The 23,168-nt window shown below is 41.9% G+C and overlaps 1 protein-coding gene across 5 annotated transcripts in view; it reads right to left on the reverse strand.

The window, feature by feature from the left end:
- GREB1 (growth regulating estrogen receptor binding 1) overlaps positions 1-8,926 on the reverse strand; it is a 117,109-nt gene extending 108,183 nt beyond the window's left edge. For all 5 annotated transcript variants that reach the window (XM_060233837.1, XM_060233820.1, XM_060233828.1 and 2 more), the window contains exon 1: positions 8,807-8,926. The gene's annotated coding sequence lies outside the window, so the exon portion shown is untranslated. The remainder of the gene's footprint in view (positions 1-8,806) is intronic.
- Between the last annotated feature and the right edge of the window lie 14,242 nt (positions 8,927-23,168).

A 23,168-nucleotide genomic window follows, 5' to 3' on the forward strand; every position in this document is an offset into this window, starting at 1 on the left:
CTGTGCTGTACATGCCATAATTCTATAATAATATATAACCTGCAATTCTATAATGTGAGAATTGTGCAATGAGTGCCATTCATGCAAACTAGAACCCTGATATCTCATTCACATGAATGGAAGCTGCCCCCACATGAACCATGCACGGGCTGCCCAATTCACACTTTACAGGATTCTGCATATCATGTTCCTGAAGCACACAGCTGGCCAGTTTCTGAAACACGTGAATGGAGACACCACCTTAAGGCCTGCAGAGGTCTTATTTGTATATTAGGGAGGAGTTTGTCACGAGAATTCCACTTCCCCTCCAAACATATTCAGTCACCACAGAATATTCTGTGAAAAGGCTTATGGTTTGACAAGGAATTGGCACAAACAACTTGAATTGTGGTCCACTGAGTCTCAAGCTCCAGGCCTGAAGTTTCTTACCACTTCGTTCCCTGTATCTGAAGTGCCTCTAGTCTTAGTTACTCTCTTGGATCCTTGGAAGTAACCGAAGGCATCAGGGTCAGGACCTGTTCTAATTAATTAAGTAGTTCTGTTCAGTTACAATTAATTACTTATTGCCCACAGTATATTTCCATCAAGTTCATTGTTGCTTCTTGTGGGAAGTCTGTAGTAACCTAGAGATATGTCAGGGGAAAATGCTCTCTAAGGAACAAAGAGGACCAAAAACGACATAACTGGGAGAAAGAACAAAACAGCACTCTGAGGAAATGGCATGTACAGCACAACATGTTGCTTAAAGATGCCACTAATCAGAACTGCATACAGTCCATAAGAAACAGTCCTGGCCACAGAGTTCTAGCACTCAGCACAGAGACAAAAAACATATTTTGAACAGAATCATTTTTGAGCATGTGTCAAAAGGAAATCTTTCTGTAACCATACATGAAATCACTTGAGCACACCCAGAAGCACTACATGGATAAGTAAAAGGATCCTATGAGGATTTCTTAGAACTGTTTGTCAACCAGTTTTGCAGGCTGTCTTTTGGAGAGAAATGTTTCAGATCCATTATGAACAGTGAAAATGAGAAGATAACAATGGCTCAGAATCCTGGCAAACATAAACCCTTTTAAGTGGTGTTGATTGTCTATCTGCAGTTCTGTGACTCCCCACTGAATTTTGAACTCCCCACTGAATTCCCCTGGGACTTATTTTCCAGTATTGTAAATGTGAATTAGATTGAGCTACTCAGCTGTAATCCAGTGCACATTTTCTCAGAGTGTAAAAGGACCACTGCAAACCTCTAATAAGCAAATTACAAACGAAGGTCTTCCAGTGTGGGGAAGAATAAAATATAATTAGTACAACTTCTTCATATGGGATGAACTTAGAGTCTCCTCAACTTGCATTTTCACAAATTCAGATTTATTTATTTATTTTGCTAAGGCTATGTATCTGCTGTCTTATAGAATTAATTAAACAACATCCTAACTAACTTTCTCAGCCTTCCCCAGTGCTTTTTTCCCCTCGAAAAGAGGCCAATTGCATGGCAGGGGGGCAAAGGATGGGGTTAGATAACACTGTTTAGCTGTCGCTTTGATGTCCACAGGCATCATCCTTCCTAGTTGACCAATGAAAACAAAAGAGCACTCTCTCAGGCTGCTGGAAATCCTATCCATTCTTCTCATCCCCTTTTGATATCCCAAAGGGTTCTATACCCTGACCTCTGCACTGTGACACAAAGATCTCATTGGAAGTACTGCCAGCCCCATTAAAAATTCTTTCCAAATTTAGCTACTTTGCAAAAGGATTTCTTTTTTGCTTTTTCCACAAAGCCATTGTCTTTGAATGCTCCAGCTGGAATCAAAATCCTTTTTAAAAAAATATATATTTTTAATAACAAGAATAAATAAGAACTTGTTTACTGAGCATAATAAGCACAGCTGTAGAAAGTCTGACCTCTTTTGCTGACAGCTTCTGATTTCCTTCTTACTGGCACATCCATTCACTGTGCCTCTGGTTTGGAGTCCCCCCCCCTTTACTTGAATGTAACTGCATTCTATCTAATATACATTCTTTTGTTTCTCTTGATTATGTGCAACTCATATGAAATGCTGTTTTCCATGGGTGGAAATAAAATCTGCACCACAGTAAACCTGTTGTATAATTCTCACTATGGAGAACTGCATAAGAACAAGTGTTAATCCAAAAAGCAAGATTTAGGAAGCTCAGGCTGTTTTGTCCTTTAAGGACAAGGTTACGCACGTTCACACCTGTGACAACAAATGTCTACTTTTAGTTGTAAAAAACTAATAACTTCAGCCAGGAAAGAGGGCAGCTTTGGGAGGGGTTAGGTTAGGGGGACTTCTGAACTGTGCTCTCTTAGGCCCTCCTGAAAAGCAGCCAGAAGAGGAAGAGAGACAAAAGGGAAAGGTCAAGTTAACCTGACTCCAAGGTCTAGTGTGATGCAAAGGATGTTATATTGGACTTGGATTGGTGGACCTGGGTTCAAATTCCCACTCACCCATGGATCTTACTCAGTGAACCCAGACTAGTCACTGCATCTCAGAATAACCTGCCTCACTGGACTGTTCTTAGTATAGAATGAGACATACAACAGGACTGGCGAGAGAGGGAGCACTATGGGAACAATCTTCAATCGACTCTGGTCACCCTGGCAGGCGATGGAGCTGGCTAAGTCTTGTGATTTTTTTTCACATTATATTCAGGTTGGATCCCAGTAGTGTGCAAGGGGGCACAGGAAGAACCTAGAGGTCTGTGATGCCTCTCCACAGCCAGACAACCTCACATCCTTTGTGCTTCTTGCAGAAAGGGAAATGCATAAACAAACAGACTTCCATTTCCTTCCAAGGCCCCTTTGAAATAGTGATCAAAGGTCTCTAGCCTAAATGGGATCCCTTACGATCCTTGTAATGAAGAGTTACTAAAAGTGAAGCCCTCACTCCATTAACTGCAGCAGGGCTCCTGGGAAAGTTTCCTGAGTCAGGAGTCTTGAAAAAGAAGACAACAGCAATGGACACAATCTGGTGTAAATGTGTTACGTGATTGCTCATATGACCATAATGAATGAATGACACAATCTGGAGAAAATCAAAGGCACTAGAATTGCAGTCGTATGCATAGTGACTCAGCTCTAAGCCCATTGATTTCAACAGGACTGGAGTAACTTTTTATAGGGATTTATATCAATCACCTACATCTGCTTGACTTGCAGAAGTTCAACCCCTGGCATCTCTGGTAGAAAGGCCCAGGTCACAAGTGGACCCTGGAGAGCTGCTGCCACTCTGAGTAGGCAATACTGTCCTTGATGGACTAAGGATCTGAGTCAGTATAGGGCAGCTTCATGTGTTCAGCTTCACATACGGCCTTACCCTGTGCCACTGGGTCTATGCCTCAGACTCTGAGGGGCCAGTTCTCTCACACAAGTGCATGGTCAAATCCTGTCCCAGCAGTGTACAGTCTAACTCTGTTACTGTTTCTTCCCCCTTCACCAGTCCCCTTTTGTGCTTGCCTAACTTGAAGGAATATATTTTACAGAAGCTTCTTTTCCTCTTTTAACCTTTGTTTAAAATATTTACACCTTGTCTGCCCTCAAGGCTCATGAAAATTTTACAACACTTTATGAGAGAGAAGAATTGCAAATAGTGAGTTGAAGGCAATTTCAGTTTTGCATTTCCTTCCCCCCCCCCCCAACGTTATACTTTCATTCTCCAATTCATAGATCTATCTTTGACAATCTTAAATGAAAAAAGACAAATCCTGGCAACACTTATGGTGGTTCCCATGTTAGTTTTTAACACTGAAGTGCGCTATTTATCGGCTCTGTTTATAAAGTATTTCAGCTAAATGTGCCCCCCTGTGGTGATGCCGGAGACTACAGTATCCAGAGAGATCTATCATAAATTAGGATCTAGCTATAAACATTCATTTTCATGTAGTTTATAGGGGTTACCTATCTACGCCTTAAAATTTCTAACCGGTAGCATAGCTGTAACCTAAAGAGAAGAAAGTGAAAAACATAGTTCACTTATAAGAACGCTGAAAGATGTTTTACCAGAGTACATAGGACTAACAGTGAAGAACAAAATATATTAACTAGGTTGTATCTAGCTTGGTCTACACATGCATGGCATAAGGTGGCGGTACAATATTGAGGTGGTAGAATGGACTGTGTGATTTTAAACTGCGGCAGTAGAGTGCTCTTTCATATAAGTCTCCCAGTAAATCAAGAAAACGGGCCTAGCTGATTTTTTTTACCCGTTGCTGATATTTTTGTTTCAAAATCCTAGACTTAAATATTATTCACAGTTGTTACAATCGGTACTCTTCTTCCAGATCCTGGAGCCATGAAATTATGATTTTTCCCCAAGGCAATTTTAAAACTAGGTATTTTGCCCCCATCAGATTTTGCTCAGCAATTTAAAACTTTGTTACCAGTGAAATAAATTAATATAAGCAATGACAAATGGTCATAAAATGCCATTGCTGTCTGAATTTGTGCTGGCATTAAGATCATACATTTCACTTTACAGAGATTAATTTGTACTTTTATATGCCTTCCTTTATTTACTTCTCATACTAGCTGGAATTATGGCTTCAAGTGACCATTGATATATTTATGCCATCTTGCAATAAATTCCTAACCAGCCATAACTTGTGATGGAATGAATGATCTCCCCAGCTCAAGAGAAAAACAGGCATATTTTAGAGCTTCTCTAGGGTTTCAAAATTAAATAATTTAAAATCTCTGGCTTGACAATAGATTTTAGAGTTTCTTTAACCCAAAGACAGTGGCTACTACAATCCCTTGGACAGTTATGCACATTTGATATAAACCCTACAGAGAAAGGGCCTATAACTGCACACTGGATCACAACCTATTTCCCTCCCTGGCTCTTTAACCCCCTTTGGTTGCTGTAGTCCCACAATTATTCAACTACCGCAAACAAATTCTTCATTCAAAGGTAAATTTATGCTCTTCTATTGAAGGGGTAAATTATCCATGTTAGTCTGATGCAACAATAAAACAAACTTGTGGCATTTCGAAAACTAGCGCATCAGACACAATAGGCGATTGCTTACAGAAGCTCCTGCCATGTTAAATGGGGGGTTGTCTTTCAAGCACAGGATACTTTAGCAGTTTTTCCTTTTTGAAGTCAACTTGTTTGGGGGGCTTTTGTGCTACAAGCAATTATGTGTTTTAATTGAATTATTTTATAACTTTAACTGTATTTTTAATTGTTTAAATGTTTCTATGTTCACAACATTGTGGACCCTGATCATGCAGAAAGGCAGCATTAAAATGTTTTAAATAAATAAACTACAAGATTTGTTAGGCACTATTAGAGTGCAATTCTAAACAGAGCTACACCCTTCTTAGCAGATTTAGGAGAATATGAGTCTGGTTAGCCACTGCAACAATCCTAGAAAGGTCTTCTTCAAAGTAAGTCTATTTTATTCAATAGAGATTACTCCTAGAAAAGTGTACTTAAGACTGCAATCTTTCAGTGCAATTCTAAACTGAGTTACACCCTTCCAAACTGACAGAAGTCAATGGGGTTAGAAGCAGGGCTTTTTGTGGTGGAAAAAGCCCAGCAGGAACTCATTTGCATATTAGGCCACACCCCCTGACATCACCTTTGTTTCACACAAGGCTATTTTGTAGAAAAAGCCCAGCAGGAACTCAGTTGCATATTAGGCCACACCCCCTACATCAAGCCAACCAGATCGGCGTTCTTGTGCGTTCCTGCTCAAAAAAAGCCCTGGTTAGAAGTATATAACTTGATTTATGATTGCAGTGAATCTAAATTTTCTTTATTGCAGCCAACTGGCCAGCACTATTTTGTGCAACACTAACACTAAGATTCCTAGATTTCTAGCTGTGTTGGTCTGAAGCAACAGAATAAAGTTAGAGTCCAGCACACCTTTAAGACCAACAAAGTTTACTCAAGGTATAAGCTTTTGTAAGTATGCGCACACTTCTTCAGATACAATGAAATGGGATTTCATTTCCCATTACATTGTATCTAAAGCAGGGCGCTTTTTTTTTTTAAGCAGGAATGCAGAGCAACACAGTTCTGGCTGGTTTGGTATCAGGGGGTGTGGCCTAATATGCAAATGAACTCTTGCTGAGCTTTTTCTACCAAAAAAGTCCTGCTCTGAAGTAGTATGTGCATACACGCAAAAGCTTATACTTTGAATAAAACTTTGTTGGTCTTAAAGGTGCTTTATTCCACTAAAATTCCTAAATTATTACACTTGCTTTAATTATTTTAGACTGCATTTTTGTTCTAAGTTTTATTTTTATGTATTTGGGACAATGCAATATTGTTTGTTGTTTGTTTATCACTGAATAGAAAAGTAATAAAGCAATTAAGCTGATATTGTATGTTCTAATAAGTTCTTAAAAATTGGAGGTGCGGGGTTTTTTAAGTATCAAGAAGACTACAGAGTTTATTCTCCTACAAAAACCCCCCTGCTTTGTCTAGATGACTAACAGAGCAATCCTATACAGAGTTACTCCAGTCTAAAACCCATAGATTTCAATGGGCTTAGACTGGAGTAACTCAGCATAGGGTTGCACTATAAAAGCAGTGTTGCCCTGTACAGCAGAAGAAAGCATTTTTAGCAAACTGGCCACAGCAATGGAGCAAAATGTGCCTATTAGTTCCCAAACCACAAATGACAACCTTGATTCCTACCTGATCCACAAACCAGCTATGTTAGAGAACTATGAATTAACTGTAACTTGCCTCAATGTTACATATACTTCACACAGAGAGAGTGAGAAAGCTATTGTAGTAGAATGAAAACAAAAAGAACTCCAGATTTATCATTAGTCTTAAGGTGCTGCAAGAATCCTTTTTTTGTTTTTGTTATAACACACCTGCAGTGCAAAACCTAGAGCACTTTCCTGGAAGTAAGCCTTGTTCAACAGACCTGAGTAGGATTCTGAATAAGCCTGCCTAGGATTGCTCTCTACTCAGCTACCCTTGTTAAGACTTGTGTAATGGACAATAATATCAAGGTTGGTTCAGATCTCGGCTCAGATGCCAACCTTGAGGCCTCTTCCATTTCTTAGCCTAACTTTCCATACAGTGCTATTGTGAGAGTCAAATTACATGGCAGCACCCATATATATATTTGCTTGAAACAAATTATTTATATTCTACACACACATATATATACATATGTGTATGCGTGCACACACCCACCCAGGAGAGGTAAAATATAAATAATTTGTTGCAAGCAAGCACCATTCAGATCAGTAAGATTTACTTTCCAGAGATGATATCTAAGTCTTGGGTAATATCCTGCATTAACAGAGAATCCTTCAGAGCTGACTTAAGTCTAATGATAATAACACAGCAGACCAACTTAACTGGCAAGGTTACTTTTAAGGGGGAGGGGGAGTTAATAGATACCTTAAATTGGCTATTGAGATTGTGTCTGAGTTCACAAAAGATGCCTGAACATGAATACCACAGATGAAACAGAAAGCTGTTAACTGTTGAGGGAAGTCCAGCTGGAGGAAATCACCTTTTTTGACTACGTATTTTATTGTATTAAAATCATATATATATGATTTCAAGGAAAGTAAATAGAAAAAAGATTTTGGGAATGCCCTTGAATTTCTTGTAAAATGATTGCAAAGCTACAAAACAACAAAAAAAACCTAAACCCCTCTGTTAACACCCACTAAGGAACTGGTAAGGTCTTCATTTGCTTTTAAGATACAAGGCAAAGCACAAGCCCTATATGACTTCAGAACTTCATTTGGTTTTGGTGGAATAAGAAGACCTGAATTTGACAGAGTAATACTATTACAATTAATGTATTCAGGGAATATTGGTGAAGGGGCTTGTCATTAATTGTGGCTTCTCCATTCTTCTAGGAATGTTCACAGATGACTGGAAAGGACAGAGAGTGAAACAGACCCACATCCAAAGTGACAACTAATTACACACTTGCACTGCTCTGGGTTGCCTTCTCTTTTGTAGCAAAAATAAGAAGCATCCTCTTTATTTATATGTTCTACATAAGACTGCAGAGAGCCCTCCTCCACCATTCTGGCCCCTAAACCCCAATAGCCTTTAAACTACTTCATTGTACACAAATTACTTTTCATTCTAGGTACTGCCAAGCTTGCTTTGAAGTTAGATATAATTGCAACTTTCCATTTCCCACCCACCTTTCCTTAAAGTTTTGTTTGAAGGGTAGGCTTAAAGATATCTTTTTGGATCCCAGGCTCATCACTTCAATATCCTAAACTGCAAAGATTTCTTCCTAAGCCAGGTAAAACTCATTGATCTCCTACACCCCCCTAGTCTTTTCAGGGTTGCAGAACATATACCCAGACTCGCACTTTGTTGCTTATAACTATGCCAGTCAAGCAGTGCTCACAGTATGAGTCGTCCCACAGATATCCAGAAATACCTCAATCTCTGCACCAAAGAGCTTACATCTACACATGGCAAAACAAAACAAAGACCTAACGTACAGGGTTTCTTTACAGGCATGATCTTTTCTTCTCCTTTTCTGGGTTTGATATTATTAGTATTTATTTATTTCTGTTGCCTTATTGCCTGTCGACGTCTCAGCTCAACACACACCCCCATACAGATTTCTGACCTGCACTCTTTCTCCTTTCTGTTGCTTCTGCTCATGTTTCTCCTCTTGTCCTTTTCAGGAAAGTGGAATTCAAGCTTCCCTCCTTTCTGTGTATGCTGACTTGTTTCTTTCTCCCTTCCTTTGTGACTGTTGCTTTCCCTCTCCTGCCTTAGGCATCCCAAAGTGAAACAGACATTTGAGCGTGGAAGGGAGAAAGAAACCTTACCTCTGAGGTCCTCTTTGTTGCTCCAAAGCAGGCAGTGATGACAATTAGGCAAGCATTCACCTCCTGTTACTGCCAGCAGCGTGCTCTAAAGAAAAGGATAGGGATGCTGCTCTCTCTCTCTTTCTCTCTCCTCCCTCCTCTCCCTGGCCCAACCTCCTCTTCCCCCCTCCCATTCCTAGCCTGAAAGAGAGCTCTCACTGACCTCCAGTGTAAAGTCACTCCTCATCACTGACCCTCCTGCGTGAAGTCTTTTTCTCCTCGGTTAAAGCTGCTGCAGCCCCCTAGATTTCTCTGAAAGTTGCAACATCATTGGAACAACAGCATTTCACAAATTAAGCTGGCAGCAGTTTCACACAACCACTATGTGCACAGTCACTTTTGAGTCTTGTTATGCATATTGCATGCATGTGTATGGCCAGTCACAGGAATCCATGGCTATAAACACAAACCGTCAGTGTATGCCCTCATGAAGCACACAATGAAATCCACATGGTTAGTCAAAGGCCCACCAGCTACTTATGCTAACTCTCACATCTAGGAACATTATGCATTTGTCCATTCCATACAAACAAAATCAGCACATGTTGAGGGGAAAAACCCCACCAGCATACTTAAGGAAATCAGCTGATTTCCCACCACTTTCAAAACTATGTACAGTTATACCAATAACTGTATACCCTTAAAACCAACAAAAGTTTATTCAATGTATGAGTTTTCATGTGCAGGTACACTTCCTCTGATACATCTGGATCTATGTACAGTTATGTGGGTTAAATTGAAAATGTCTTACTTTTAGTTATAACAGGCTAGTTTTCAGAGAGTGCTTTCACAATTATTCATCAACACTGACAAGTAGAAGCCATCAAAATGAACAAACAGCTCCAGAGGCATTAGCCATGTTAGTCTATATATATATATAGTCATCTCAGTGTGCCTTGTCCAGTGATCTGAATGGATAGCCTAGTGATTGGATGATCATATTGCCTTGGGCTCATCTGCAACACATGGCCACTTCCCTTGAGAACCCTGCTTACCAAGTGAATTTGGATAAATATGCACACACACCAAAGAGCTTACTCAAACTTATATTTTAAAAATTCAAGCTAGGGGAATCCAGAATTGAGCCAATGATGAAAATAGAGGAGTCATTAGATGCACATATCTAATGATATACATATTTAAAAATCCAGTTTACTTGATAGTGGAAGCTGTCTTTTATATATCTATAAATAATAGAGTGATTAAAAAGAATGAACATATGCACAGCAGCCATAGCTTTCTTATTCGAGACCGCACAGAGTCTATGCTTTCATCATTCCTCCTCCCCCTCCCCATCCCTGGCATGCCAATTACTAGGACATCTTCTCCACTGCACCTATAATGCTGCTCAGTCAAATAATGCAAATATTTATCCTGGGATATTTTCCTTGAAAACTCATGTTAACTATGGAAAAATAATTTTTTTTATTTACTTAATTTCTACTGTGCTTTTATCCAATATGGGAACCCTTTGTTTTCATTTCTTCTGCTTTATCTTAACAATAACCACCATGAAGTAGGGCTGCCAATTCCCAGGTGGGGGCGGGGATCCCCCGGTTGGAGGTCCTCCCCTTGCTTTACGGTCATCAGAAAGCAGGGAGGGGGAAGGAAATGTCTGCTGCAGACTCCAGTATTCCCTACAGAGACCAATTCTCATAGGGTATAATGTTAAATTGATCTGTGGGTATCTAGGACTCAGGGGGGCTGTTTTTGAGGTAGATGCACCAAATTTTCAGCATAGCATCTGGTGACTCTCCTCAAAACACCCCCAAGTTTCAAAAACTTTGGACTTAGGGGTCCAATTTTATGAGCCCCCAAATAAGTTGCCCTGATTCTCCATTATTTCCTATGGAAGGAAGGCATTTAAAAGGAGCATGGTCCCTTTAAATGTGACGGCCAGAACTCCATTTGGAGTTCAATTGTGCTTGCCACACCCTTGCTCCTGACTCCACCCCCAGAGTTCCCAGATATTTCTTGAGTCAGACTTGGCAACCCTACCATGGAGGCAGATTAGGCTGAGAGTATATGACTGAGTCAAGGTCACCCAGCAAGCTTCATGGCTTCAGATCTGGGTCTCCCAGATCCTATTCCAATATCTAACAATAGCACCACACTGGCTGTTGGTATACTGTTTATTTCATGACATTTAAAGGCTGCCTTCCTTACACTCAAGGTGGCACATGTAGGGTTCTCAAGCAGTCTGTCTCTCCTGGCCTTGGCCAGATGTGCTCAGGTGCATCAGCATTTCTGCATAATGTGCCCTCAACCATACTCTGGGGTCCTCACATTATTCAAAACTTTATATATGAGCAGTAATCCTAACAACAGCCCTATAATGGTCTGCATTATCTTCTCTATATTTACAGACACAGGGGCTGAAACAGTAAATGAATGGCCTAAAACCACTTAATGAGTTTTTATCAAAGGGAAGATTTTAAGGAGGAGCTTTCTGACTAACACATATGCTGTCACTTGAGCTAGGGATGCCCCAGCAGGGTTTTTAAAACAGCACTCATCCAGTCTGCATCCTAAGCCACACTGGGGCTTGGGAGCATGGCAGAAGGCAGTGAGGGATAACTCGTAGTTCACTGGATGACTATGAGGCAACCATGACCTTTTAACACACTTTCCCTCATGGGGTTGGTATGAGGATAAAACAGAGACAAGAAGCACTATGTGTCCCCCTTGAACTCTGTGGGGGAAATACAACAGAATAAATAAATTTATTAAACTATTTATCTTCCATCTTATTCCTCTAGGCTCAAGGCAGGTAATACAACCACAGACTGCAACAACACAAAAACATACAAATCCATTAATAAATTTAAAATGTTCAGGCTAGAAAAAGCAGCCAGAACTGTTTACATACCACCAAATGCCCTCTGAACTAAAATGTCCTAAAAACAGCCAGTGAAAGCACTCTCCTCATCCACTCCTATTGGCTGTTCCAGGGGACAGGATCTACCACAGAGAGCCCATAATGTAGCTGTTACAGTAGAGTGCTCCACAAGGAGGATGCTGTCTGTAGTGCATAACTGGCACATGGGAGTATACTGGGAGATACAGTTTGGTAGGTATGAGGTTCTGAAACGGTGCAGAATTTTAAAGGTAATAACCAGCAATTTGAATTGATCCTGGAAGCAAATAGGAAATCAGTGCAATTTATGTAGCATTGGAGTTGTTTATTCTGAGCATTGGATCCCAAACACAAGTTTCACTGCTGTTATTTTGTATCAGTTGAAACTTCTAAGACATCCTCAAAGGCAGGCCCTCATATATACAAGGCTAGACTATTGGACTAGGATCTTGGAAACCCATATTTGGATTCCCACTCTATCACAGTTTATTGCTGGGTAATCTTGGGCCAGTCACAAACTCTCAGCCTACCTCACTGGGTTGTTGTAAGGATGGAATGAGGGACCTTGCTTTGGGTCCCCGTTAGGGATAAAGACAGGCTATCCTAAATGCAGTTCCTTGTAAGCACAGTTCTTTTACACTGATGGGACTTCTGAATAAGGCTGAACACACCTTCTTGGTAAGAAGCATCTGGGATGTTCAAAGAACCACAGAGTTGCTTCTATGATTCTAGTGTAGAATATCAGTTTGGGAACAGGACTGAACCAGGATTAATGGTCTAGTGTGGAACTAGTCATAGTTGTGATCAGAAGACACATATTGAATTTGTTTAGAACTGGGATATAATGGAACAGATAATGCTTTAGCAAATGAAATGACTGCCCTCTGGTGGAAAGTAAGGAGGCAAGTCATTTGAACTACAGTGACAAAGTCCTTTAACACAGGATGACCTGCCTCTCATTTGAACAGCACAGGTTTATTAAATATGTAGAAGACATTAAGCAAAAATACAGTGGCTTGGATCCAGTGGAAAGATTACTGTGGACAGAAGGGAGAAGTGATTTTCACCAGTTCCCCTCTCCTACTCTGACTCCTGCCCAAGCTGCTTGAGGGAGAGCTCCTCCCCCCCCAGAACAGCATTTCAAGGGCCACTGGGGACTGCAACAGGAAAGAGGCAAAGAAGTCCTACACCGTGGGTAGAAATCAGTTCTATCTATAGGAATCTCCACTGAAGCAAATCAAATGTAAGTGAACCACAACTATAGAACTGCCCAGGTCAAGATAATTTTCCTAATAATGAGTTTGCAATGTCAATTTTCACTCAACAACAGAAAACAAAATATAGAATCACAGAATCATAGAGTTTGAAGTGACATCCAGGGTAATCTAGTCCAACCCCCAGCACAATGCAGGAAATTCAGATACCTCCTTTCCCCACCCACCCATCCACAGGCCCAAGTTCCATGCCCAGAAGATGGCAAAAGAAAAAGATCTCCAGGATCCCCAGCCAAACTGACCTAGAGAAAAATTGCTGACTGACCACAAAGCGTCAATCAGCATTTCCCTGGGCATGTAAGAAATGGTTACGAGAGCTAAGCACCCTTCCCGCTCTCCCTCTCATGAGTTGCCTAAATTCACAGAATCAGCATTACTGTCAGATGACCATGTAGCCTCTGTTTAAAAACCTCCAAGGAAGGAGAGCCTTCCCGAAGAAGCCTGTTCCACTGAGGAACCAGTCTGTCAGGAAATTCTTTCTAATGTTTAGTCAAAAACTCTTTTGATTTAATTTCAACCCATTGGTTCTGATCAACAGAAAACAATTCTAAAATGGGTTGACAAATCCCCGCCTACTATAAGCATTTGGAAAACAAAACTATGAGAGCACTTTATTTTGAGAAAAATTTCTTATTGAACATCAAATGCTTCTTTAGAACATTACGAATCAAAATTTGTAGCATTATGGTTCCCAGTTTTATGACTATAAACAATATAATACCAGAAAACCCATTGTATAAAAATATGATTTACTTTTAGATAACTATATGCAACTTTTGTGCTTTATAACTGAATGTTATTATATAGTAACTTTATTATATTATCTATACCTGAAATAGAACAATAACAATGTAATGCAACATAGTTTTTTTATTTAGTTATTACTTGCAATTGTAACTGTTACTGAACTTTAAATTGCAATAAAATTTTAAATTAAAAAAAAAAACCAGAAAATAATTCTGTCCTCTATATGGCAGCCCTTCAAGTACTTGAAGGTGGTGATCATATCACAGTCATCTACTCTCCAGGCTAAACATATCCAGCTCCTTCAATATTTCCTCACAGGACTTGGTCTCCAGACCTCTCACCATTTTTGTTGCCCTCCTCGGGACATGTTCCAGCTTGTCTATATCCTTCTTAAATTGTGGTGTCCAAAACTGAATACAATACTCTAGATGATGTCTAAGCAGAGCAGAGTAAAGCAAAACTATCACTTCGCATAATCTGGACACTCTACTTCTGTCGATACAGCCCAAAATAGCATTTGTGTTTTTAGCCACCGCATCACACTGCTGACTCAAGTTCAGCATACGGTCTACTAAAACCCCTAGATCCTTTTCACATGGACTGCTGCCAAGTCTCCCCCATCTTACAGTTATGCACTAGATTGTTCCTACCTAAATGCATGACTTTACATTTATCCCTGTTAAAATTCATTTTTTGTTTTAGCCCAATTTTCCAGCCTGTCAAGATCAGGAGTGCCCAAACTTGCTTAACGTAGGAGCCAAATAGAATAAACGCCAGATATTTGAAAGCCACAAGACATGAATGTCAGATGTTTGGGAGCCGTGATATATGCATGTCAGATGTTTTAGAGCAGGAAGGCAGGCAGGGAGGGAGGGAAATAGATGGGGAGAGAGAGGTAGGAAGAAAATAACTTTAACTTTAAATGCATTTTCTAAGCCACCAACTGGCTTGGGTTGGACAAGTGATTTAAAGAGACAAATGCCTTCTCCAAGCTGGCTGATGGGGTGGGGGACTTTAAGAACCACACAATGTGTGAAAGAGCCACATGTGGCTCTCAAGCCACAGTTTGGCTTCCCCTGGTCAAAATTATCCTGTATCTGTCTTCTACTGTATTTGTAACGCCTCCCAATTTAGGATCATCTGCAAATCTAATAAGCATTTCCTCTATTACTTCATTCAAATCATTTATAAAGATGTTGAACAAACATCTTCAAGAAAAAAGGAAGCATTGGCAAGCACTGTTTGGGTGCAATCTGTCAACCAATTACAGATCCACCTAACAGTAACAGGATCCAAATTACATTTCACCAACCTGTCAACAAAAACAGAGTGTGGAACCTTATTACAAGCCTTATTAAAACCAAGACAAACTATGTCTATAGCATTTCCCTGATCCGGCAAGGCAGTGTGTGTGCGTGTGCGAGAGAGAGAGACTGATTGACTTCTGGCACCTTTCCTATTTTCCAAGTCTTCTCAAAAATAATGAACAGAGGCTCAGAAATTACATCTGCAAGTTCTTTTAGTATCCTTGGATGCAGTTCCTCTGGCCCTGAGGACTTAATTTCATTTAAAGAAACAAGGTGTTTATGTACTACCCATATACTGATCCTAGGTTGCAACTCCCTTTCCTCATCATATGTTCTGCTTTTGCCATGTTGAGTATTGTTTCCCTCACAAGAGAAGACTGAGAAAAAGTAGGAACTGAGCAATTCTGCCCTCTCTTCATCACCTGTTACAATTTCACTTTCCTGTCCTCTTTTACATGCCTCTTCCTATACTGGGGAGCAAAAACTTGAGTCTTCTCATCCATGGAGTCCTGAAAAACATCCTTCAAGCTTCATGGAGGCTGGGGAAGTAGACCCTGTTCCAGTGGTCCAGAATCAGTATCTAGGGGGAGATTCTGGAACCAAATGCTTAGTAGCAGAAGCTCAGAATGTCTCCTGATTTTCCTGTTCCTGCAGGTTACATTTTTTTTTCATGTGCCCTCCTGCTGTGTTGGGTTCTGCTCCATTAGCTGAGATACCTTTTCCTCTTACTCCTGTTGTCTTCTCAAGAGTACTTCACATATTCTGTCAATGAAATCCTCACTTTCCTTTATACACTGTAGCATGGACAAGAATGCCTGAAGTCCCTGTATCTTCTCCTCCAAAAGGGCTATCGACAAGTGTAATTGCTGTTACCCTCAGGTAAGAATACAAACATCCCACAGTTTACACATCACAGCCTCAGCTCCCTAACCATGCTGCTGCAATCCATTTCAAAATTAGTTCTGTTTATCTTGACTTCCCTGAAAACTCCACTGCCAAACTGTCTCTTGAAACTACTTGTGAGGAGCTGCTCACCTTCCTACAGGGCCACCCAGGTCAGACCCCCCCAGGCTAGGAGCCACAGGGCAAGAGCCTCTGGTGAGAAGGAGCCTGGCAATTTAAAGGCTCACAGCCCCCACCCCTGACTCAACAGCTAGAACAACAGTAAAGGGCAGGGCCAGCAACTTTTGTTGTTCAGTCGCACAGTCGAGACTGACTCTTTGCGACCCCACAGACAAAGTCACGCCAGGCCCTCCTGTCTTCCACCATCCTCTGAAGTCTGCCCAAATTCGTGTTTGTTACATCAGGAATGCTGTCCAGCCATCTCATCTATTGCCTTCTTCTTTTGCCTTCTGTCTTTCCCAGCATCAGGATCTTTTCCAGTGAGGTCACCCTTCTCATTTGGTGGCCAAAGTATTGGAGCTTCAGCATCTGACCTTCCAGGGAACAGTCTGGGTTGATTTCCCTCAGGACTGACTGATTTGATCTTCTTGCAGTCCAAGAGTCTCTCAAGATTCTTCTCCAGCACCACAGCTCAAAAGCACCTATTCTTCTGCACTCGGCCTTCCTTATGGTCCAGCTCTCACAGCCATACATTACTACTGGGAATACCATCGCTTTGACTATACGGACTTTTGTTGGCAGGGTGATGTCTCTACTTTTTATTATACTGCCCAGGTTCACCATAGCTGTCCTCCCAAGGAGCAAATGTCTTTTAATTTCATGGCTACAGACACCATCTGCAGTGATCTTGGATCCCAGAAATGTGAAGTCTGTCACTACTTCCATGTCTTCCCCTTCTATTTGCCACAGTGTGATGGGGCCAGATGCCATGATCTTAGGTTTTTTGATGCTGAGTTTCAAGCCTACTTTTTTGTTCTCCTCCTTCACCCTCAACAAGAGGTTCCTTAGGTCCTCCTCACTTTCTGCCATTAGAGTGGTATCATCTGCATATCTGAGGTTGTTGATGCTTTTCCCGGCAATCGTAATTCCGGCTTGTGCTTCATCCAGGCCAGCATTCCACATGATGTACTCTGCATATAAATTAAATAAGCAGGGTGACAATATACTTCCTTGTCGAACTCCGTTTCCTATTCTAAACCAATCAGTTGTTCCATATCCCATTCTGATAGTTGCTTCTTGACCCTTATACAGGTATCTCAGGAGACATGTGAGGTGGTCTGGTACTTCCATCTCTTTAAGGACTTGCCACAGTTTGTTGTGATCCACACAATCAAAGGCTTTAGCATAGTCAATGAAGCAGAAATAGACGTTTTTCTGTTACTCCCGTGCTTTCTCCATAATCCAGCGAATGTTGGCAATTTGATCTATACTTTCTCTACCTCTCCAAAACCCAGCTTGAATTTCTGGTAGTTCCCGATCTACATACTGCTGAAGCCTAGCTTGTCGGATCTTTAACATGAGCTTGCTGGCATGTGAAATGAGTGCAATGGTGTGATAGCTTGAACATTCCTTGGCATTACCCTTCTTTGGGATTGGAATATAAACTGACCTTTTCCAATCCTGTGGCCACTGTTGTGTTCTCCAAATTTGTTGACATAATGTGCATCACTTTAACAGCATCATCTTTTAGGACTTTGAATAGCTCAACTGGGATACCGTCATCTCCACTCGCTTTGTTGTTAGTAATGCTTTCTAAGGCCCATTTGATTTCACACTCCAGGACGTCTGGCTCAAGGTCAGTGATTTCATTGTCATGGTTGTCAAGAACATTGAGATCCTTCTTGTATAATTCTTCTGTGTATTCTTGCCACCTCTTCCTGATCTTGTCTGCTTCTGCTAGGACCCTACCGTTTTTGTCCTTTATCATGGCCATCTTTACACGAAATGTACCCTTGATTTCTCCAGTTTTCTTGAAAGGTCTCTTGTCCTTCCCAATCTATTATTTTTCTCTATTGCTTTGCATTGTTCCTTCAGGATGGCCTTCTTATCTCTCCTTGCTGTTCTCTGAAAATCTGCAATCAGTTGGGTGAATTTTTCCTTTTCACCTTTGCCTTTTGCTTTCCTTCTTTCCTCAGCTATTTGTAAAGCCTCATCAGACAGCCACTTTGCTTTCTTGCATTTCTTTTTCTTTGGGATAGTGCTGATTGCTGCCTTCTGCACAATGTCATGAATCTCCGTCCATAGTTCTTCCGGCACTCTGTCTATCAGTTCTAGTTCCTTAAACCTATTCTTCACCTCCACTGTATTCATAAGGGATGTGATCAAGGTCAAACATGAATGGCCTAATGGCTTCCCCAGTTTTCTTCAGTTTAAGCCTGAATTTTACAATGAGTAGCTCATGATCTGAGCTGCAGTCAGCTCCAGGTCTTGTTTTTGCTGACTGTATGGAGCTTCTCCATCGTTGAATGCAGAGTATATAATCAATCTGATTTCTGTGTGGCCCATCAGGTGATGTCCATGTGATGTCCAAGTCTTGTTGGAAGAGGGTGTTTGCTATGACCAGTTTGTTCTCTTTACAAAACTCTATTAGCCTTTGCCCGGCTTCATTTTGTTCTCCAAGGCCAAACTTGTCCATTGTTCTGGTTACCTTTTGACTTCCTACTTTGGCATTCCAGTCCCCTATGATGAGGAGGACATCTTTTTTTGGTGTTAATTCTAGAAGTTGTTGTAGATCTTCATAGAACTGATCCATTTCAGCCTCTTCTGCATCAGTGGTTGGAGCATAGACTTGGATTACTGTGCTATTGAATGTTTTGCCTTGGATATGGACCGAGATCATTCTATCATTTTTGAGATTGTATCCCATTACTGCCTTCCTCACTCTCTTGTTAACTATAAACACCACACATTTCTTCTACGGGACTCTTGCCCACAATAATAGATGTAGTGATCCTCTGAGTCAAATTCACCCATTCCTGTCCATTTTAGTTCACTGATTCCCAAGATGTCAATGTTCAGTCTTGCCATCTCTTGTTTGACTACATCCAGCTTACCTTGATTCATAGATCTTACATTCCAATGCAGTATTGTTCTTTGCAGCATCGGACTGTTCTTTCACCATCAGACACATCCACAGCTGAGCGTCCTTTCGGCTTTGGCCCAGCCACTTCACTCTTTCTGTGGTTACTTGGACTTGCCCTCTACTCTTCTCCAGTAGCATATTGGGCACCTTCTGACCTGAGGGGCTCATATTCCAGCGCCGTAACTTTTAGCCTTTTGTTACTGTCCATGAAGTTTTCTTGGCAAGGATACTAGAGTGGTTTGCCATCCTTCTCCAGTGGATCACATTTAGTCTGGGTTCTCAGCTGTGGCCTGTCCATCTTGGATGGCCCTACATGTTATAGCCCACAGCCTCACTGAACCACACAAGCCCTCTCACCATGTCAAGGCAGCAACCCATGAGAGAGAGGGCCAGCAACTACCCCCAGGCAAACAGGCCCTTCTCTCTCAGCAACAAACTAGATAAAAGAAACACAGAAGCAATCAGAAGCCCCTCTCGAGAAGACCCCAAGCACTCACACAATTCCAGGGTCGGATCTACAGTTTTTTCAACTGAGGGCAAGAGTAAAAATGCGCTCCCAATCAAAAAATGGTGTGGGGGGCAGCAACAGCTCTAGAGTGCTGCCTCCCCCCATCCAGGGGAAACCCTGGTGCTGCTTTTGTGTCTCTTCACCTTGAGGACAGGAGAAGAAGAAGGTATTGGATTTATATCCCGCTCTCCACTCCAAAGAGTCTCAGAGTGGCTCACAATCTCCTTTACCTTCCTCCCCCACAACAGACATCCTGTGAGGTGGGTGGGGCTGAAGAGGGCTCTCACAGCAGGACAACCTCTGCCAGAGCTATGGCTGACCCAAGGCCATTCCAGCAGCTGCAAGTGGAGGAGTGGGGAATCAAACCCGGTTCTCCCAGATAAGAGTCCGCACACTTAACCACTACACCAAACTGGCTCTCCAGAGGAGTGAAAGCAACCGATCTGCCTCCCCTCCAATTTAAAGACTTCACCGACTATGGTATTTAAATGGAGAGGGAGGTAGATCAGGGATGCTGGGCTGCTTTCTCTGCCTCTCTGAAAGGCGGAGAGATGGGGGCGGGGGAAGCAGCAGATCTGCCTCTCTCCCTATTTAAAGACACTGGCCGGTAAAGATTTTAAATGGGAAGCAGATCTGGGAAGCGGGGCTGCTTGTTTTGCCATCTCTGCAGCTCGTGAACCACAGAGGCAGTGAAAGAAGCAGCAGATTTGCCTTCCTCCCCACTTAAAGACCATGCCAGCCAGCTGGGGTCTTTAAATGGGAAGGGAGGCAGATTGGGGATGCGGGATACTGGTTTGCTTCTCCCCCCACTAGCGCCCAATATGGCACCCCCCCAGGTGACACCGGGGGCAAGCCACCCCCGCTAGATCCGGCCCTGCACAGTTCTCTCACACAGCAACTTCAGGTAATGTTCCCCAGCAGTTTAGGAAAAGCAGAATTAACACTCACCGTGCCAGCAGCTCTCTCCCAGCTGAGTCACTTCTGGTTTTCTTCATGCCTCTGTTAGGCACTCTCAATGTGGCAAGTCTTGTATTTCCTTTTGCCACTGGGCTTTACAGATAGCGTTCTCTCTGACCCCACAGGAGTCATGCATCGAACTGCATCTGAACATAAGAACGTAAGAACATCAGTCAAGCCCTGCTGGATCAGACCAATGGACCATCTAATCCAGTACCCTGTCTCCCACAGCAACTGACCATTCCTCTGGAGGGCCAATAACAGGGCATAGAGGCTGAGACCTTCCCCTAATGTTGCCTCCTGGCTCTGAGATTTGGGGTCTCTGAATGTGGAGGTTCCCCTCAGTCACCATGGCTAGCACCATTGATACACTTTCCCTCTATGAATCTATCTAATCTCCTTTTAAAGCTGTTTATTCCTGTAGCCATCACTACATCCTCTGGCAGCAAATGCCACCTTTTCATCACTCTCTGTGTAAAGAATTATTTCCTTTTGTCCATCCTGAACCTACTGCCCGTCAGATTCATTGGACTTCCTCACGATCTAGTATTTTGGAAGAGGAAGAAAAATTTATCTTTGTCTACTCTCTGCACCCTATACATAATTTTATAAACCTTTATCATGGCCCCCTTAGTTGTCTCTTTTTTAAACAGAAAAGTCCCAGACTCTTCAGCCTTTCCTTATAGGGAAAGCGCTCCAATCCCCTAATCATCTTGGTTGCCCTGCTCTGTACTTTTCCTGCCTCTGCAATGTCCTTTTTGACATTGCAAAAATGTCCTCTTTCCCTCTGCAAGCTTTGTCCCTCTACGTGCTTAGCAATTCTATCTTTGATTACAGTTTCTACTAATTTGCCTAGGACTGACACGAGGCTGACTGGCTTGTTTTCACTATGGTCTCTAAGGTTTAAACTATCCGGCCATTCAGAGAAAGACTGTTCTCTGTAATCTGGGCTAGAAGATTGCCTTGAATAGCAAGCTCTGGCCTGCCTCCTGTATTCATACCCATCCCAACTTGTGTTTGTTCTATAAAAGGTATACTTCCATTTGTACCTGCTTTGGTAACTGTGTCTGCTTTTTGATTGTCTCCTCGTAGATTCATTGCTTTGGAATTGGTCTATATCTTGGTATATCTTGGAATTGGTAACTGTCTCTGCTTTTTTATTGTCTCCTCGTAGATTCATTGCTTTGGAATTGGTCTATATCTTCTGGTGCACTGCTGTTGCTATTAAGAGAGATGTTTAGAGATGGACTCTCGTATCGCGACTTCTTCTTCTCTCTCCTGCACCTTCTGTCATCCCGTCTCCTTTTCCGTTTTAGTTCAGATGTTCTGTCTGCTTGCGGCTTCACATATCCAACAATAACACAACCAGAGGAGCCATCACTGTCTCCTTTGGTCTCCACACTAGAAGGTTGTGTCTTAGCTGTACTGACACCACAGCATGAGGGGCCTGGTTCTTCCTCATCCGTTTCATATGATGCAGCAGGACATTCATAGGTTGCATGCTGATCATATAAATCGAAGTTAAAAGGGGATTTGGCAAAACAAAGCAACTCATGCAAAAAGTGCTCTCAGTAATGCTGCAGAAAGGCTTTAAATGATCAGCAAATTTTTGGCTTTCCATGCCATGCTTAGTCACATTGCTCATGATAATCTGTTGGACTACGTTGACTAAGAGACCATGACTACCACCAAATAAGACTGTCAGCTCACGTTTTACCCACGAATCCAGCCTGCAATGGTAGGCACGATACTTTCTATAAAATTCAGCTGATGTCTCTCTATAACAACCTTTACTTCTGGACCGTAGACCTGAGCGATAGAGAGCCCTTCTGAAGTTAATGATCTTGTGGTCTGGTACAACTGGCACAGATCTGCCCTCTTCTGCTAGTCTGCTAGCCTGACGTAGTAATAAAAGACGTCTCATCTGATGCATTTCTGCATCTTAATGGTAGACTAGGCAGGCTTTCAAACAGTACCCCTTCATATGGAGGAGATGCTACCCTTGGTGGTCTTTGGGTTGGACGATTGCATTGTCTTCCATTTGAAGACAATGCGGCATGCTCTTTATGGTGTTCATTAGATCGTATGTCATGAATGATGATTTTAAAAGGCTGCTGGCAATATGGACACTCCACTTCATTTATTGACCGCTCCTCCACACACTGGAAGCAGAAATTATCCTTTTCATATCTATCCAAAAATAGTGGAAATTTAGAGTCCAGATCAATCACAATAGCCTGATATGGCCTTTCGCCCCCAGATTTGGGCAAAAAGCCATCAGATAGTGTCATTTGATCCTGATGCCATATTCTGAAAATGAAAAAGAAGTAGTCACTGTATACCTGACTCAAACTGAAACTGATCAAAACCAGCACTATTTTACCTATTCCCAGTGCCGGCTCTTCCACTAGGCAAACTAGGCACTTGCCTAGGCTGCTGGCCCTGGAGGGGTGCCAAATTAGGGGGCCCACCTTTTTGTTTAGAAGTAAACCTCTTAAACTCAGTGGAACTACTTCTGAGCAACTAGGAGTGGTGTCACAAGCATTTCTTTGAATTTTAACAGCAGCCTAGGGAGCATGCTTTGGTTGTCCAGTGAATATGCATTAAAAACCAGTCTGTACTGCTTACTTAGACGGAATTCTCACTAGCGTTGCTCTAACCCCAGGCTTCTGTTTTCCCTAGCTCAAG

Source organism: Heteronotia binoei, chromosome 1 (assembly GCF_032191835.1).
Source record: "Heteronotia binoei isolate CCM8104 ecotype False Entrance Well chromosome 1, APGP_CSIRO_Hbin_v1, whole genome shotgun sequence".
In the NCBI taxonomy this organism is placed as follows: Eukaryota; Metazoa; Chordata; class Lepidosauria; order Squamata; family Gekkonidae; genus Heteronotia; species Heteronotia binoei.